This window comes from Vicugna pacos, chromosome 3 (genome assembly GCF_048564905.1).
Source record: "Vicugna pacos chromosome 3, VicPac4, whole genome shotgun sequence".
Taxonomy (NCBI): Eukaryota; Metazoa; Chordata; class Mammalia; order Artiodactyla; family Camelidae; genus Vicugna; species Vicugna pacos.
In genome coordinates, this window is record NC_132989.1 from 65196209 (window position 1) to 65215475 (window position 19267).

General features: G+C 34.9%; 1 protein-coding gene and 1 non-coding gene across 5 annotated transcripts in view; both read right to left on the minus strand.

The window, feature by feature from the left end:
• Positions 1–19267, minus strand: part of XRCC4 (X-ray repair cross complementing 4) — a 314282-nt gene that overhangs the window by 111370 nt on the left and 183645 nt on the right. The gene's annotated exons all lie outside the window — the stretch shown is intronic.
• Positions 576–682, minus strand: LOC116280102 (U6 spliceosomal RNA). Its single transcript, XR_004189437.1, has one exon. It is a non-coding gene; the product is annotated as a U6 spliceosomal RNA (small nuclear RNA).

Genomic DNA, 19267 nt, shown 5'->3' on the forward strand with positions numbered 1-19267 from the left:
CTACTTCTATTATTTAATTTTGACAAGAGAATATGGAGAAATGACCTTTCTCTACTTTTTACTTGGCCAAACACTTCTAGGCAAAATTCTTGGTAATCCAAATAAAATAAAAGAAGAGAAGAGAAATCTGTAATTAAAATTGTTGCCTTATTTTCATTACCATTTAAAGGGCTAGTGATTATTTGTATAACTGGAATAAATGATCTCTCTTTCTACCTGATTAAACTACAACACTGTTGAGATGACTTTAATCAAAATTTCCATGTAATAACTTCTCTAAAACCCCCAGTGACTAGCAATTACAGGAAATAATAATTATTCTTTTATCTTATTTGTAAAGGATAGTACTCTTTCCAAGAATGCTTCATAAAGACTTACACTCTTCTTTGATATATATGACTAATCAAAATATTAAAAATCAATGAAAATTATTTTAGGGCTTAATATTTCCTGAAATGAAATAGGCATTGCAAAATACAGTTTTGTATTCTAAAACTCACCACATTTTTTTTGCTGTTTTTATTTATTTTATTAGTATTTTTTAAACTTTTTTTTAATTGAGTTATAGTCATTTTAAAAATATGGAATGCTTCATGAATTTGCGTGTCATCCTAGTGCAGGGGCCATGCTAATCTTCTCTGTATCGTTCCAATTTTGGTATATGTGCTGCCTAAGCGAGCACCTCACCACACTTTTTTGTTTCTGCATTTTGGCACTCTCTTCCTTGCTTGGAAAAATCTTATTTTTACTTCAGGTCTCAGTTTGGATCTTCTAAGTAGCTTTATAGAACTTGATCTGCCAGAGTTGGTGCTCCATGCCTGCCATCCCACTTCCTCTCCCACATCCCTCTGACAGGGCTCTCACTGCACCATAATCACTAGTTTTTGTGTTTGTCTCTTTCGCTCAGTATATTCATTTCTGGTGACTGCTCCAACAAATTATCACAAACTTGGTGATTATCACAACACACGTCTCTCACAGTTCTGGAGTCCAGAAGTCCAAAATCAGTATCACTGGGCCAAAATCAAGGTCAGTAGGGCTAGGCTCCTCTACATCCACTAATGAAGAATCTGTTCCTTGCTTCTTCCAGCTTATAGGGGTTGCAGTATACCCTGGCTTGAAGTCACAGCACTCCAATCTCTGTTTCCGTTGTTACCCTGCCTTCTCTTCCTCTTTCTGTGTCAAATCTCCTTGTACTTCCATCTTAAAAGAACATATGTACTTGCATTTGGGTCCACTTCAATATGCTAGGATAATCGTAGGATAACCCCGAGATCCTTATCTTGACCACATCTACAAGTCTGTGCTATGCTGTATGTGGTAACATTCACATGTTCCAGGGATTAGGATATGGACATTTTAGGGGGCAACTAGGGAGGTGAGAGATATCTCATTCATGTTACACCTTCAGTCTTTAGTATATATACGTTTTTATAGATTAAATTATAATTATAATTGTTGAATAAACAAATACATATAATTTCACCGAGGTTTTAACTGTATACAAAGTCATGCAAAACTGTGAGTTTACAGTGTTCAGTAGAATTCAGTATTGAGAAAAACTGACTAGAGGCTTTAACAGGCTAATAGTAATGTTATTAGTGGCCATATATAGTGAATAGCTGAATTTGTTTTATAATTAGGTTCCCATTCAATGACTCACAACAATCAAAAGTTATGCAGATATCAAAAAAGGAAAAAAAAGTCTTCAGCCAGAACAATTTACAAATAGTAAAATAACTGTTAAGTGTGAAAGTACTGACCATATAATAATAAATAGCTTACCAGTACAAGCTCATTACTTTTCTAATTAAAAATACAATTCACATATTTGCAATTATTATCTTTAAAAGGGTTGTTTTATTTAAAAATCATACATACCAGGTAATGAATTGTTCACTAGCTCAAAGAAATAAGTTGAATCTCACAGAGACTGAATATGAATGCTTCTGGTGAACATCTAAGCTGGTTTCCTGGTCTTTGTGCCACTTTAATTTGACTTAATCATGAGTAATAAGGGACAGTATCACAACACATTACATTTCTTGACATCTTGATCATGGATGATGAATGACTTGATAGAGGCCATTCTTCAGGGATCACTACACCTCCGCAATTATATTATGTTTCTATCCACATTCTATGATTCCATTTAATGCCATGAAATAAGCCCTCCATACCTGTGCCTGTAAGGTAGACAGATCTAACTCACCCACATACTTTATATTATAAAGTATCAAGCTGTTTGTATGTTTGTTTTCCAACGTGTACTTGAGATTAACAGCAATTTGGAAAAAAAAAAGTTAACATATTAACCTTATTAACAAATATTTGCTATGGATTTATAGAACATACAAGGTTACCAAGAAAAATAATTTAATATAAGTTTTTCTATGTTAATAATATAAATATTTCCACGAAGGAGGGGGATCTAAAATCTCTGATAGCACTTACTGTCAAAAGATTTGGAAATTTTCTTGATGTACTTTGCTATATGTCATTTCAAAAAATCTGATGAAATTTGTGGCAAATTTTGCAACTCTAAAAAAATGAAGTGAAACTGATAAATTTATAGTGGCCATAATGCTCAAAACTATTGTTTACTGAACAGTGGAATGACAGTGTCTACTGAAAGCTGTTATCAGCTACATCATTTAAATTACTATCTCTTTCCATTTTGGGTACAGAGAAACCAAAAATTTTACTTACTTGTCTACAATGTGGAAAGATCACGCTTTTTAAAGGAATATATATTAAAGTAACATTTACTCAAAGCAAAAGTCCACAGTGCTAGGAGACATTTGAAAATCAAGAGAGAGAGATCTGGAGCAAGGATGTGCTTAGACAATAATTAAATAATACTGATGGAGAAGAACATTTTATTTAAGATTATATTCTTGTCTAGACATCAGATGTCCAGCAATTCTTAACTCATAAGGTATTAATAACATTTAAATGACACATAAAATTACTCTCCTTATGAAACATACTTTAGTGAAAAAGGAGACAAATAAAATAAATTAGCATATAATATTTTAGAGAGTGAAATGTTCTTCAGTGAAACGTTCACCAGAGAAAATTTTAAAAAGGAAGTGGAGCAGGAAAGGATTACAATATTATATAGTGTGGTCAAAGATGGTCTCACTGAGAAGTTGAAACATGAGCTAAGGTGTGAAGGAGGGAGCAAGTCGAAATCTAAAGGAAAAGCATTGCAGGCAGAGGAATGCTTGTGCAAAAGCAGGGCTACAACTGATGTGTCTGAAGATTAAGCAGAAGGCTGGTGTGGCTGGAATAGAGTAAGCAAGAGGGAGAAGAGAAGATGAGCTCAGAGAGGTAAACGGGCAGATGGGTAAAAGCTGGGAGGCAGGTGGGTACCAACATAAATATCCTGCAGCCACAGACTGAACACATCTGTCATGAGAAATCTGTACAGTGAGATACTTTTGGAGCCATAGCAAGAATAGGTTAGATCTAAATGGGTTGGTATTAAAAGATCTCCTTGGATAGGGTAAGCACTGTGTATATCCCATGATCCCATTTGTGTATATTGATATGTGATCTTTATGTCAGAAAAATGCTTTCTAAAAGGAAACACAAGAAACAGTTAATAGCAGGAAGCTTTAGACAGAAGATCCAGAGGTGGGTTGAAGTATGAGAGAGGTTCTTACTTATCATTTTATACTTTCCTATACTTATAAAAAAATCATCTCATACTACTTTTACTTCAAAAAGACAAGAAAAAGAGCTATTTGTCTAGCTGCAGCATGGTCTCCTTTCAGTCAAACCTCATCAGCAGTTGACGTAAGAGTTTTGCCTTTTGCCCTTTGGATGCCATCTCAGCATCCTCACGTGAATTTTGCAAATGTTCTGTTTCCTAACTTCCTTTCTCAGAGCTTATTCCAATGATTTTACCAAGTCCTAACAGTTTCACTAAGAAGAGTCAGTTCCTCAATTTCCTCTTGGCTAGTTAGCAACTATGCCAATCTTAGCACTTTCATTTATGTAACTTCTCCATGCTGACTTCTGCACCAACCAACTAGAATCACACATCTGACTACGTTCCCTCCTGCAGAAGTGGTGACATCTTGTGTCCTGATGACAGCCTGAGGTAGAACATTCCTAGAAGCCCACTAGAGCCCAGTCTGTGTTTACCCGATGACTTTATGAAGTAGCTAATGCCTTACATGTATTAATTTTCTGTGGCTAAATTCTAACAGACTTGGGGGCAAACAGAAGAGAAATTTACTTTCTTACAGTTCTGGAGGCCAGAAGTCTGAAGTGAGTCTCATTGGGCTCAGACTAAGGTACTGGTAAGGACTCCAGAGGCTCTAGAGTAAACCCATTTCCCTGCTTTTTCCAGCATCTAGAAATGCCTTTCTTGCATTCCTTGGCTCATGTCCCCTGCAAGAGCACCTTAGTATCTCCTCTCTCTGCCTCTGCTTCTATCACATGGCCTCCTTCTTTTCTGCCTGAAATCTCCCTCCTCTTCCTTCTAAATAAGGAATCTTGTAATGACATTTAGGGTTCATCGGGATAATCCAGGATAATTTCTGCATCTCATTATCCTTAATTTAATCACAGCTGCAAAATGCCTTTGCCATTTAAGGTAACTAACATTCATGGGTTCCAGGGGTTAGGACTTGGATGTCTTTGGGGGATGCCTTCTTCTTTCACAGGTCACCACATGGGGAGACATGGTCACAGGTTCCAGTATGAGGAAGCTGACATCTTGGGGAAGGGGCTGGGAAGACACATTATTCTACCTGCTACAGAAAGGGTATAGAATACATGTGAAACCACGATACAAAAATAATGAAAATAATGAAACTTTTGGTGCTGCCAGGAGGACTTTTTTCTTTGATCACCTTCCCTATGTCTGGCCTGTCCTTCCTATTTAGCTCTGATGCCTGCTCCTCTCCCAGAGCAACCTCCTGCTAGAGCCAATCAAATCTCAACAAGAGATCAAACGGTCTCCCTTCATCTTGCTCACCCGGATGGAACGGCCCCTTCCTTCCTCTCCCTACAGCTCAATTCTCCCTCTTGACTGCAGTGACCAACAGAAATCTTTCCCACTCCCTAAAATCTACCCTCATCACTTCAGCTTAAAGGGAGTTTGGGGATCTTGTAATGTTCCCTTTACCACCATGAGATTTATGACCATGTGCAGTTACCTCCACATATGACCACATCTCTATCCCCAGAAGGAATGTAAGCTCCTGCGTATTAGCTACTCTGATTTGCATTCACAAGTAGTTAATGATTTGTCATTTCTGAATGTACCAAAAGGAAATTCAGGCTACTAAGCTTAAAGAATATATCTACTTTTTTTAAACAGTGATTTTTAAAATTCAGGTATAATTGACATATAACACTGTATAAGTTTGAGGTATATAACATGTTGGTTTGATATATTTATTAGCATATATCTATTTTTCTATGTCTAGAATATGTGTATTTTTCTCTAAACTTTCCATAACATAAACATTAGTTTTGAAATTTATTAATTTCCTATGCTTTCACTTTACACTTAGACTAGTTACTAATTTCAAAGAGATGACAGTGGATGGTGTGTAAAAATTCCTTTTTTGCTAAATCCTTAATCCATTTGTGAGAAGATCCCCAAATAATTCTTCCCATTCCAAAAGCACAGAAAAATCACAGTCCTCTATGTATTAATAAAAGTAGCTTAACAGAGCCCAGAGAAAATTTCAGTTTTGATATTTCAATGTTTCTTAATTTAATGTGATTGCCATGAATAGCCATCTCAAAATGGCTAATATTCTCTAAAGAGTTGATCCTTGCTATGCAATAAATAAAAAAGAAGGTTCTCATATCATGAATTCCCACATATGGAACTATGGAAAACTCAAATCAAATTTGGGTATTGGGATAAAAATATTAACTGAAATAATTATGACTCAAGACTAAATTGCACAAAGCTTTAGCGATTATGCAATCTAAAATTTAGTGAATGACTTGTGGCTTATACAAGGAGTAAATGTCAGTTTGAAACATTTCATTTAAAAATATGTCTAGGATTCTATCTACCGTTATTTTAAGTTTAGGAGATACTACTTAACAAGACTCTTTTTCTATTAAGGTAACAAACATGCCAAATGTTACAAGTACTTTCATTTTCTCAGAATGTAAAAAGTAAATACTTGCAAAGGGAACTTTTAAATTAAGGATAAAAAAACATGTTCAAAAGTGTGGAGGGCCTTTGGCATTGACCCTTCTAAGGAATCCAGGTAACTGTTTTATAAATGCCTATATCCATGTATTAAATAAGATTCCCATGTTCTCCAAAGTATAAATGTTTAAAAGTGGTCTATTTCCATAATATGATACTGACTTCTTCCCACACACATATTTTTTCATTCAAATATCCCATACCATGTTCTATGACTTCCATCGACATGCCTATGCATCTGTGCATTCATTTATCCATGACATTTCGGTCTATTAAAGAAAATAGACTGCTCACAATAAGTCAATGCTTTCTTAGTAATTTGACCACGTAAGAGTTTCTCGCTGGACTCAAACTTCACTTCATAGGTGGAACTCCTTCAAATGCAATCTTGTAGAAGCAGTATAATAAGCAAAGCAGTAAGAAGTTGAACTGCTTGGCAATGAGGGACAGGAGGTAGGAGAAAGGCCCTTTCATTTGCCACCAGCTCCCTCGCTTCTTCAAAATACACTTGACAGTTCTTTAGGGCTTCATGAAACATAGTTGGAAAAAGAGGAATATATAACATGCTCTAGTAAGACTCACAGTATACTGTATGCTTTATAAAGACTTTCTTCACAAAAAGTAAAATACAAGGTTCAATCACTTAGTTATTTGATCTGGAATTTTCTATCTGGAATACCACATGGTTCTAAACAGCCAATCTTTTAGAGTGTGTACATGTAGTAAAAAGCTGAATCCATAACCACAAGATGCCTCTTCGCTGTCACCTTATTTTTCTAATTCTCTCTTTCAATCTTCTGCTACACACCACATTTCAACTAAAAAAGAACTGCTTTCTGCTCCTCACACATATTTTGTGTTTTCAAATTTCTGTGCTTCTGAATCTGTCATTCTCTGATAGGATTCTGCCTTGTATCCACTGTTCACCAACCCAGCTCTTCATTGCTTTCACATGAAGCTTCCTGACAGTCATGACTGAGTATGCCCTCCACCCTGGTCTATGACACTCTGCTTATGATTCTCTTAAAACAAATAAAAACATTCTTTTAAAGTCTTCTTAAGATATGTATCCTATTTTGCCTTAAAATATAGATTTTGTTCATTTGTTCATCCCTCAGCTAAATTATAAGTACGTTCAGGGAGCTACACTAAGGAAAGCTGGTAACCCCTCAATGTTGGAAATAGTGTGAATCTTTCAGAATTGCTTATCAAAAGGCCATAGACAGAAAAATGGATCTATTCTATACAACTCTTCTCCTGACCCCAAACCCCAAACAACTGGCAGAAACAAAGTATAACTACTTTTTAGAAAAAAAGGAGTAAATATTACTAGTTTGAATTAGTAAAATTAAAAATTCCGTAAGAATTCCTTGAGCACTTTTAGAATTCTTCTATTATCAAGAAAGTGTGCTGCATTGAAATACTCCAGGAAAAAGTCTTGTACCTCTGTTTAGTATTTGGCCAGGGTCAGGCTAGAATACATAGCAGGGGGGCAGAGAATGGAGGAAACAATGCTTTCCCTTGGGCATGGTAGAAGCCTTGAATCCCTAACATGAGCAATACTGGCAACTTACTCCCACGGAAGTAAGGTCTGCCAAGAGTTGAATGTTGAAATATTTTGGAGTTACAAAATTTCCCTTTCTCCTTTCGCCCACTTTTTGTTGTTCTGTTCTCTGCTCTGTATCTTGTGCCTCATGAGGGAAGAAAAGAAGCCGCAAAGATGAGTCAGGGTTTCCAGTACCTCTGATGGAGACATTGGCCGGGCTGAAGCATTTCAGTGATGCAGATGCCTGTTGCCTAATTAGCCCTTTCACTGCAACTGGGGAGGGAGGCTGCCACTGTGGCTTTTCTCATATCATCCACTCTCCAGTAGCGCTAGATATTGCTTTTTTTTTTTTTAACTTTTTAAAAATTGAATTATGGTCATTTTACAATGTTGTGTCAAATTCCACTGTAGAGCAAAATTTTTCAGTTATATATGAACATACATACATTCATCGTCACATTCTGTTCCGCTGTGATCCACCACAAGATCCTGTATGTATTTCCCTGTGCTAATCAGTACAATCTTGTTTATCTATTCTACATTTTGAAATCCCAGTCCCTTCCCACCCCCCATACCCCTGGCAACCACAAGTTTGTATTCTATGTCTTTGAGTCTGTTTCTGTTTTGTATTTACGCTTTGTTTTTGTTTTTTGTTTTTTTTAGATTCCGCATATGAGCGATCTCATATGGTATTTTTCTTTCTCTTTCTGGCTTACTTCACTTAGAATGACATTCTCCAGGAGCAGCCATGTTGCTGCAAATGGCGTTATGTTGTCGGTTTTTATGGCTGAATAGTATTCCATTGTATAAATATATCAAATCTTCATTATCCAGTCACCTCTTGATGGACATTTAGGCTGTTTCCATGTTTTGGCTATTGTAAACATTGCTGCTATGAACCTTGGGGTGCAGGTGTCATTTTGAAGTAGGGTTCCTTCTAGATATATGCCCAGGAGCGGGATTCCTGGGTCATATGGTAAGTCTATTTCTAGTCTTTTGAGGAATCTCCATGCTGTTTTCCACAGTGGCTGCACCAAACTGCATTCCCACCAGCAGTGTAGGAGGGTTCCCTTTTCTCCACAGCCTCTCCAGCATTTGTCATTTGTGGATTTTTGAATGATGGCCATTCTGACTGGTGTGAGGTGATACCTCATTGTAGTTTTGATTTGCATTTCTCTGATAATTAGTGATATTGAGCATTTTTTCATGTGCTTTTTGATCATTTGTATGTCTTCCTTGGAGAATTGCTTGTTTAGGTCTTCTGCCCATTTTTGGATTGGGTTGTTTATTTTTTTCTTATTGAGTCGTATGAGCTGCTTATATATTCTGGAGATCAAGCCTTTGTCGGTTTCATTTGCAAAAATTTTTTCGCATTCTGTAGGTTGTCTTTTTGTTTTACTTATGGTTTCCTTTGCTGTGCAGAATTCTGTAAGTTTAATTAGGTCCCATTTGTTTATTCTTGCTTTTTCTATTTCTTAGGTAGATTGCCCAGGTATTGCTTATTTAATTTGAAAATCCTAACCTTTGCAAAGTATAAAACAGCAATGACTATGACCTGTATCACTTCATTTCTATGATACTGGCACTCCCTGTTGATTATCAAAGTATTTTTAACATAAAATCTTAAATCATTTGGCACTTAGAGTCAGTCTTAAGAGAAGGGTCCACAATTTTAAGAGATTTACCTGATTAAACTTGGCCCTGCTTTAAACTGTGATTATAAAGCCTAACATGGGAATTCAATAATGTGTGATTTCATATCCTGCAATGTTTTTCTTTTGTCTAAAATGAGATGAACATAGAAGTGACTAAGTAATCTTGAATAAATTTTAATGTGATGACAAATTCCACGGTTTTTAATAACTAGTCATTTTCCCACTTTCCAGTCTTCATGAATATTTATTGGTATGTAGACACAAGCACTGATTATGCATCAGCCCATATAGGTACCATAACACCACCTGACGAGGACCACATGGTTTCTGCTAAGAACTGCAATCTTCAGTAGCAAATTCATTGCAATGCTCAGGGATAAAACTGGGATGATTAGTAGTTTTGAGTCTTTTCCTGGATAACTGAGTACCAATGAAAAAGATGTCAGCTGAAAACGTCTGTGAATATATCCTACTTTTCTGATTAAATTAACAGAGGCTGAAGATCAAGGTTTAACATCTCCTTCATGTGATCTTCCTGAGAATCAGTTCTCATTGTGTTGTGATTCTGAGAGATTATTCTGAAATTCCTTGGATATTGTTATTTAAAAAAATACTTAAATCATCTTTTCCTCTTTTAATTAATCCTGCTTGAATCTCTAACTATTAAGGCTTATAGTTGTTATAGTATAGTGTAATTAAGTTATAGTTACAGTTAGGAAGTATAACATAAAGAAGACGTACCATGGGCCTGGGTCAAGAGAGTGGAGCTAACGATGCTCTGAGATCTCTGGATAACCTAGAATTAAGGCCTCTGAATGCGGTGTCCATCCCTTGCTTTATAAAGTGGCATCAATGTTAAATCCGTACTATTTAATTCCCAGGACTATTGTAAGGGTAAAATAATGATAATAATGGTATGAATATATGGAAAATAAGTAAATACAAGTAGATTATAATTTTACTTTCGTAAATCATAATAATGTGCTATAAGTCAGACCTCACTAGCCAAGTATTTACAATAATTTTATCTGGATAGATATTTCCCATTGAAATCACTCAGAAATTTGTTTTTGTACAGAGGCTAAATTATTGTGAATCCCTCACTGTAGAACATATTGTTCAGTAAACTTTTACTTCGACATTATTCACAAATTTGGGTTAATTTCTCCAGGATAACCAACTTTTAAAAACGTATCATTTATTTTAAGTTAAAAACTATAATCAGTAAGATATATTACACTATTCCTTTTATTAAATTACAGACATACATGTTTTGTGAGTATAATTTTTTGATTTCTACCTATGACATTATCTAAGAATATCCTGTATTGGTATTTTCTAAAATACTTTCTAAAATATTCTTAAACTGATTTCTTTATTAAACAATTTACATTTGAGAACAGACTTTATATACACACACACACACACACACACACACACACACACACACACACACACATACACATACATACATACACATCTGATTTTAGTTAGCAACAATATTTTATTGCTGTGGACTTGTATTATAACATGTATTGGTAGCAAAATCCATCTTTACACAGTAATTATTTTTTCCAGGATAGACTGAATTACAGAGTAATCCAATTTATAGCATTTTGTTAATTTTTGAATAGGTAATATATATACTTGGTATAAAACTTTAAAAGGTACACAATAGTACACAAGAAAGAGATCTTCCCTCCATCCTTATGCCTTTAGCCAACAGCTACCCTAGGAACTAACCATGACTATCAATTTCTTAGCTATACTCCCAAAGATGATTCTAATGAAACTGAGTTTTAATGCTTTGAGATTTATATATTAACCCAGTTAACATGGTAGGCCATGTTGTAGGCCAGAATTTTCCAAAGGGTAATTCTCAAAATATAAGTCCTTCAGAATGTTCTATTTAAAGAGTTCAGTTACCTAATCATTTCAGGAAATAGGACATATTTATAACTCCACTCTGAAATTTAGATTACATATCTTAAGGATTCTGAGTTTTTCAGGAAAGAAGTATGTCTCACTTTGTTTAACTTGGCATTTCATAAACTCATTTTACCACAGAACACTTTTCACCTCCTCTCCACTCAAGAACACTAATAGCAGCCTATAAAATTAATTTATATTAAGTAGATCTAAAGAAATCAGAATAAATTATAGACTTAGTTGATAATAAGTTATCAATATGGGTGTATGACCTGTAAGAAGTGCATCACACTAAAGCAAAATGTGAATAAAAGGATATAGGAATACTCTGTATTATCTTCTCAATTTTTCTGTAAATCTAAAATAAACCTATTCTGAAAAATAAAGTCCATCATAAAAAAGTTAATTTGGGAGCTGCAAATGGGACATGAAATAATACTAAGATGTGAGAGTTAAGAAGCCTGACTTCTAGACTCAGCTCTAAGGAGTTGCTATTGGGAGGCCCTGTTTAGCTGACTACAATGGTTTTCTCAGTTGCAAAATGATCACTAAGGTTTGTTTTTTTCTTTTTATCCCCAGTCACTATAAAATGTTCCCAAAATACAAATTAGTTAGAAGTAGTTTATTTCTGTGTTTGTTTTTAATTCAGAAATTCAACTTCAGTTCAGTAATTCAATTTAACAAATATTTTTAGGTTGCTGTGTCATACCAATGTGAGTTTGTCTTTTAAAAGAAATAAAGTTTTTGTTTTCTGAGGCAAATGAAACATTGTTCAGCCTAGAGTCTTATCTAAATATCAATTTATGCAAAACTCTATACAAAAATTTTTTGAGGCTGGATACAATTTATTTTCATTTTTTAAAACATTTTTTATTGATTTATAATCATTTTACAACGTTGTGTCAAATTCCAGTGTAGAGCACAATTTTTCAGTTTTACATGAACATATATATATTCATTGTCACATTTTTTTCTCTGTGAGCTACCATAAGATTTTGTGTATATTTCCCTGTGCTATACAGTATAATCTTGTTTATATATTCTACAATTTTGAAATCCCGTCTATCCCTTCCCACCCTCTGGCCCCTTGGCAACCACAAGTTTGTATTCTATGTCTATGAGTCTATTTCTGTTTTGTATTTATGCTTTGTTTTGTTTTTTGTTGCTGTTGTTTTTGTTTTTGTTTTTTAGATTCCACATATCAGCGATCTCATATGGTATTTTTCTTTCTCTTTCTGGCTTACTTCACTTAGAATGACATTCTCCAGGAGCAGCCATGTTGCTGCAAATGGCGTTATGTTGTCGGTTTTTATGGCTGAATAGTATTCCATTGTATAAATATATCAAATCTTCATTATCCAGTCACCTCTTGATGGACATTTAGGCTGTTTCCATGTTTTGGCTATTGTAAACATTGCTGCTATGAACCTTGGGGTGCAGGTGTCATCCTGAAGTAGGGTTCCTTCTGGATATAAGCCCAGGAGTGGGATTCCTGGGTCATATGGTAAGTCTATTCCTAGTCTTTCGAGGAATCTCCACACTATTTTCTATAGTGGCTGCACCAAACTGCATTCTCACGAGCAGTGTAGGAGGGTTCCCCTTTCTCCACAGCCTCTCCAGCATTTGTCATTTGTGGATTTTTGAATGATGGCCATTCTGACTGGTGTGAGGTGATACCTCATTGTAGTTTTGATTTGCATTTCTCTGATAATTAGTGATACTAAGCATTTTTTCATGTGCCTTTTGATCATTTTGTATGTCTTCCTTGGAGAATTGCTTGTTTAGGTCTTCTGCCCATTTTTGGATTGGGTTGTTTATTTTTTTCTTATTGAGTCGTATGAGCTGCTTATATATTCTGGAGATCAAGCCTTTGTCGGTTTCATTTGCAAAAATTTTTTTGCATTCTGTAGGCTGTCTTTTTATTTTACTTATGGTTTCCTTTGCTGTGCAGAAGCTTGTAAGTTTAATTAGGTCCCATTTGTTTATTCTTGCTTTTATTTCTTCTAGGAGAAAATTTTTGAGATGTATGTCACAAATATTTTATTGCAACAAAGCAAAAGGAAATTTTCTCTAGAGATTATCTAAATGACTACATATTTGGGAGGGCACTCAACCCTTGATTATCTAGTAGAAAATAAACTAAAGTAATAATTAACCATAAAGAGGGTATTTGTAAAGAAATGAAAATTACTATGAGCAAAACATCTACATACAAAAAGATATTTGTAGTAATGAGTAGGATGGCACAGAGCCTAAGATAAGATAACCTGATAGGCCAGTCCCTATTCCTCAGCTCATACAATAGGACTTGTGGGATACAGGCAGGCCTCAGAGATATCATGGGTTGGGGTCCAGACCCACTGCAATAAAGTGAATATTGCAATAAAGTGAGTCACACTATTTTTTTGGTTTCCCAGTAAATATGAAAGTATACTGTAGTCTACTGTACTGTAGTCTACTAAGTGTGTAATGGCAATGTCCAAAAAATGATTATGTCTTATTTAAAAATGCTTTCTTGCAAAAAACCAGAATCAACACTTTCTTTGCTCATCCATAAGAAGGAACTCCTCATTCATTCAAGTTTTATCATGTGATTGTAGCAATCCAGTCACATCTCCCACTTCTAATTCTAGTTCTCTTGCTATTTAACCACATCTGCAGCTGCTTCCTCTACTGAAGTCTTGAACTGCATAAAGTCATCTATGAGGGTTGGAATCAACCTCTTCCAAACTCCTGTGAATGCTGATATTTTGACAGCTTCCCATGAAACACAATGTGCTTAACAACATCTAGTACGCTGAATCCTTTCTAGAAGATATGTAACCTACTTTGCCCAGAACCATCAGAGGAATCACTATCTTTGGCAGCTATATCCTTATGAAATGTATTCCTTAAATAATAAGACTTGAAAGTCAAAATGACTTCTTGATATAGGCTGCAGAATGGAGGCTGTGTTTGCAGGCATGAAAGTGACATTAATCTTCTTGTACATCTCCGTAAGAGCTCCTGGAATACCAGGCGCATTGTCAATGAACAGTAATATTTTGAAAGGAATCTTTCTGAGTGGTAGGTCTCAACAATGGGCTTAAAATATTCGTAAACTAGATGGTAGATGTGTTACCTTTCCAGACTTTACTGCTCCATTTACAGACACAGGCAGAAGTAGATTTAGCATAATTCTTAAATGCCCTAGTTTTTTCGGAATTGTAACTGAGCACTGGTTTCAAGTTAAAGTCACCAGTTGCATCAGCCCTTACCTAACAAGAGAGTCAACCTGTCCTTTGAAGCCTTGACGCCAGGTATTGACTTCTCCTCTCTAGCTATGAAAGTCCAAATAGTATATACTTCCAGTATGAGGCTGTTTTTTCTACATTAAAAATCTGTTGTGTAGTGTAGTCACCTTCATTAATGATCTCAGCTAGATCTTCTGGCTAACCTGCTGCAGCTGCCACATCAGTACTTGCTGCTTCACCTTGTAACTTCACATTTGTAGACGGCTTCTTTTCTTCAACCTCATGAACCAACCTCTGCTAGCTTCACACTTTCCTTCTGCAGCTTTCACATCTCTCTCAGACTTCACAGAATTGAAGAGAGTTAGGTCCTTAGTCTGGATTAGGTTTTGGCTTCATGGAATGTTGTGGCTGGTTTGATCTTCTATCCAGACCATGAAAACTTTCTTTTTATCAGCAATGAGGCTGTTTTGCTTTCTTACCTTTTGTGTGTTCACTGGAGTAGTGATTTTAATTTCCTTCAGGAACTTTTCACTTTTACATTCACAGTGTAGGTGTTTGGTACAAGAAGCTCAGTTTTAAGCCTACTTCTGCTTTTGACATGCATTCCTCACTAAACTTAATCATTTCTAGCTTCTAATTTAAAGTGAGAGATAAAAGACTCTTCCTTTCACTTGAACACTTAGAGGCCATTTTAGGGTTATTTATTGGCCGAATTTCAACAGTATTGTTTCTCAGGAAATAGAGAGGCACAAGGAGAGAGACAGAGATGGGGGAACAGCTGGCCAGTAGAGCAGTGAAAACACACACATTTATTGATGAAGTTTGCAGTCTTAGATGGACCTGGTGTATAGCATCCCAAAACAACTAGTATTGCCTCAAAGATCACTGATCATAGATCACCATAACAAATACAGGAACAATGAAAATGTTTGAAATATTGTGAGAATTACCAAAATGTGACTCAGTGTCATGAAGTGAGCAAATGTGATTGAAAAATAACTTGCTTTACACAGGGTTGTCACAAACCTTCAATTTGTTTAAAAAAAAAAAAGCAATACCTCAGAAGCACAGTAAAATGAAGCTCAATAAAACAAGATATGTCTGTATTCTAATACCATAGAGCAAGGACTCTGGTTGAACCTCATTACAGGTAGCAATGAAAGAGGAAGGAAGCACATGTCTGCTTAATTCAAGTCTCGTAAATACAAGGATCTTTACTAAGAAGTTGTTTAGCACCCCAATACTTTCTGGTTGACAACTTATATGGTCTTAAACCAAAGTACTTGTATTACTTTTACAATTTTGAGTAATATCTGTGGATTGTCTTCTGAAGTACTAGATTATTAATAAATTTATTTTGTGTTAAACTGTTAGTTTTATAGTTTCGTTTTAGTCACAATTCTGGCTAATCTGCTATTTATTTTCTATCTATTCATCATCCCGTTTATGCCAGTAATCAAGGGTTGACTGTAGTTGAATTCAAAGTAATTAGTTTCACTATATTCTCAGATTACTTCTGATGTGCCATGTGTCATCTGCAAGTATCACCAAAGTTTTCCCTAATTATGTTTGTAACCATTTTTTGAACTTGAAATTGCACTCATTTGAATCATTACTTCAAATCCTTCATTCTCAAATTGTTTACTCCACATAATATTAACTAAATATAAGTATGAAGGTGCTGTTCTTTGTCTCTCTAATTGTATTTTCTGTTATGTTATTTGTAGGGTATTTTGGTAGATTATACTTGATTTTTACAAATTATTGCAGTGTAAAATTAAAATAATTTTAATTGATCTATTTAAGATTTGCCATGAAAGTAATCTCCCTTTTTTACAATTTGAAAGTATTGTAAATCATTGCTGTTATTGTTTTTCTTACACTTTGTTATTATATTAACATAATTATAATCAAAGCTTTCTCAGAACATTTAGACATAACCAACATTTATATGACGTCTCCTTTATTATGTAATACCTGTTCTTACAAATGCATGTTTTGCTTTAATTTTATCCACAGTGAAATATAGTTGATATCTTTCTCTACATACAAATTAAAAAAAAAAATCCTTCATTTTCCTTTACTGCTAAGGCAGCAATATAGATAAAGCATAGACTTTAGATTGTTACTACCCAGTTTTGACTCCCTTTTATACCACTTATTATTATCTGTGATTCTCTGTGTCTCAGTCTTCTCATATATAAAATGAGAGTAAAAATACCAGCTATCTCATAGACTGAGTGGAAGTGTTAGTTAGATAAGTGGGGGCATCGGGCAGATAAAAGGTGGAGGAGAGGGAGGATGGTCTGGAAGATGACGTTGTGCCCACCTCCAGCATAAAGGGACTTTACTTCTTCTAAATGAGTGCCAGCAAGAAACTGGTTAAAACCCAACAGCCAGGATTGTGAGGTAGCAGAAAGAACTTAACCTGACATGACCCAACAGTTCATTGTATTATAATTAACATTATGGTGTAGCCCCCCTCCCACCAACATGGGTTTTCCTGTATACACCATGGGTGAGGACATGCGCAAAAAGGGCCAAACACGTCTAAGCATTCCAGGGACAAGAGCCATCAATCAATCAAAAAACCACCTCTAAGCACGGATATAAGAGAAAGGGGAGGCAAAAAGCGCCGCTTTTCCTCCCTTGGATCAGCCCACCTCTGGTTCTTGGAGGGGTACTTTTCCTTTTCAAAATAAATTTTAAAATCTTTCCCTATACAATGCACCATCTCCTGACTGTAAACTTATCTTTTGGGTATGACAAGAACTGGGGTCTTTACCTTTTGGGGTAACAGAAGGATTAACTAAGGTAATGTGTGTAAAGCACACAAACCTATCCTCTGTTATATTTGCAGCTCAAACTAATGTGATTTTGGTAGTTAAAAACAAACACACAAAACAAACCTGAATGATGAATGTATTAACTGAACTATGGTAATCCTTTTACAATGTATGGGTATCATCATGTTGTACACTTCAAATATGTTACACTTTTATTTGTCAGTCATACCTCAACAAAACTGAAAAACAAACAAACAAAGAGAAAACCTCAAACCAGGTAGTTTAAAGTGGTTGAAGACCATTAGTGCTCCTTGGTGGCAGAAGGAATGACAAATATTTTTTCAAGGAAAACACCTCCCTACTAGGCCTCAAAGAATTCTCACAAGTAATTTTCTAACAAAAATGAGTATCACACAGTAAAAACTGTCTTCAGTCTTAAGGAAACAATTTCTACTGAAATAAGAAAAACAAACTGGTTTTAAAAATATCAGATATTGTAACTAACAGATCAATAAAATAACAATGCTTACTACATTTCTAAAAGATACTGTTAAGAAGAATAATGGACATTATAAACAATGATAAAGCAAATTTGAAAGGGAACCACATACAATTTCTAGAAATAAAAAATATAAAAATATAATATCTGAAATTCAAATTCAACAGCCAGACATAACAGAGATTAGGCTCTCATATCTGAAGAGAGAATTAGTAACCTGAAACATAGACTAGAAGGAATATGCAGAAGTCAGCAGAGAAAGTCGAAAAGAGTAAGGTAGTCTAACCTAAGCATAAACTGAGCTCCAAAAGGAAGGGACAGAGTAAGACAGAAGGGAGAGTTGAAGAAATAATGACAGAGAAATTTTCAGAACCAATGAAAGTAACAAATCATTCTCCTTAAAATTATAAATAACAAGCAAAATCACCAAAAAGAAATCCACACTTGGATGTATCATCATGGAACTTCAGAACACCAAAGACAAAGAGGCAATCTTAAAAGCAGCCAGTGAAAAAAGGCAGATCAACCTCCCAAGGAATAATTTTGAGACTGTCAGCAAATGCTCAATTTCCCATGAATTTAAATCTTTAGCATGTTGAAAGAAAATAACTGCTAACCCAAATTCTAGCTCCAGTAGAATTTTCTCAAGAGCAAAACTTAAATAAGGGTATTTTTCAACCCACTAAAAATTGAGAAATTTGCCTCTAGTAGAGTTTCATTTAAGGAAATTTTAAAGAATGTATTTCAGATAAATGGAAAATAATTCCAAATGGTAGTTTTAAGATGCAAGTAGTTTTAAATGCAAGAAGGAAAAAAAAAAAAAGAACAATGAAAGTTATAAATTTGTAGATAAATTTAAATATGAACTGGTTATACTTACAAAATAATAAGAAGAATGTCTTTTTTAAAAAGACAGAATTAAACTATCCCCAAATACACAAAAATAACACATAACTTTGTGGGATTTGGGGAATTTAAGGAATTAAAGTTTAAATGAATTAAAGCCATCCAAATATTGTGTTCTCTGAGAGGAACAAATGGGTACTTGATTGATTTTTATGCTTTCTTAAGTTAAGAAAACATGTTGGAATTTTAGAGTAGCCACTAAAAGAGAAACAGTATATTTCCTCCAAAGTAGTAAAAAGACAAAAGTTGAACAGCAAAAACTATCAGAGGAGATTTTTAAAAAACAGTTAAATGAAATATACCAGAGAGATTTCCAAAATGTGAAGATATATAAAGGTAGAAATTAACAAATATGGACATTTGAAAGGCAATTTTTAAGGCACAAGTCTCTATGACTTCTAAGGAAAAGAAACTGAGTTATGGTGTCTTTTGTGTGTGTATGTATATTATATATAGATAATAGACATATTTTTAAAGTATGTCTATGTTTAAAGTATTCTTGATCTCATGCTTTAATACCATC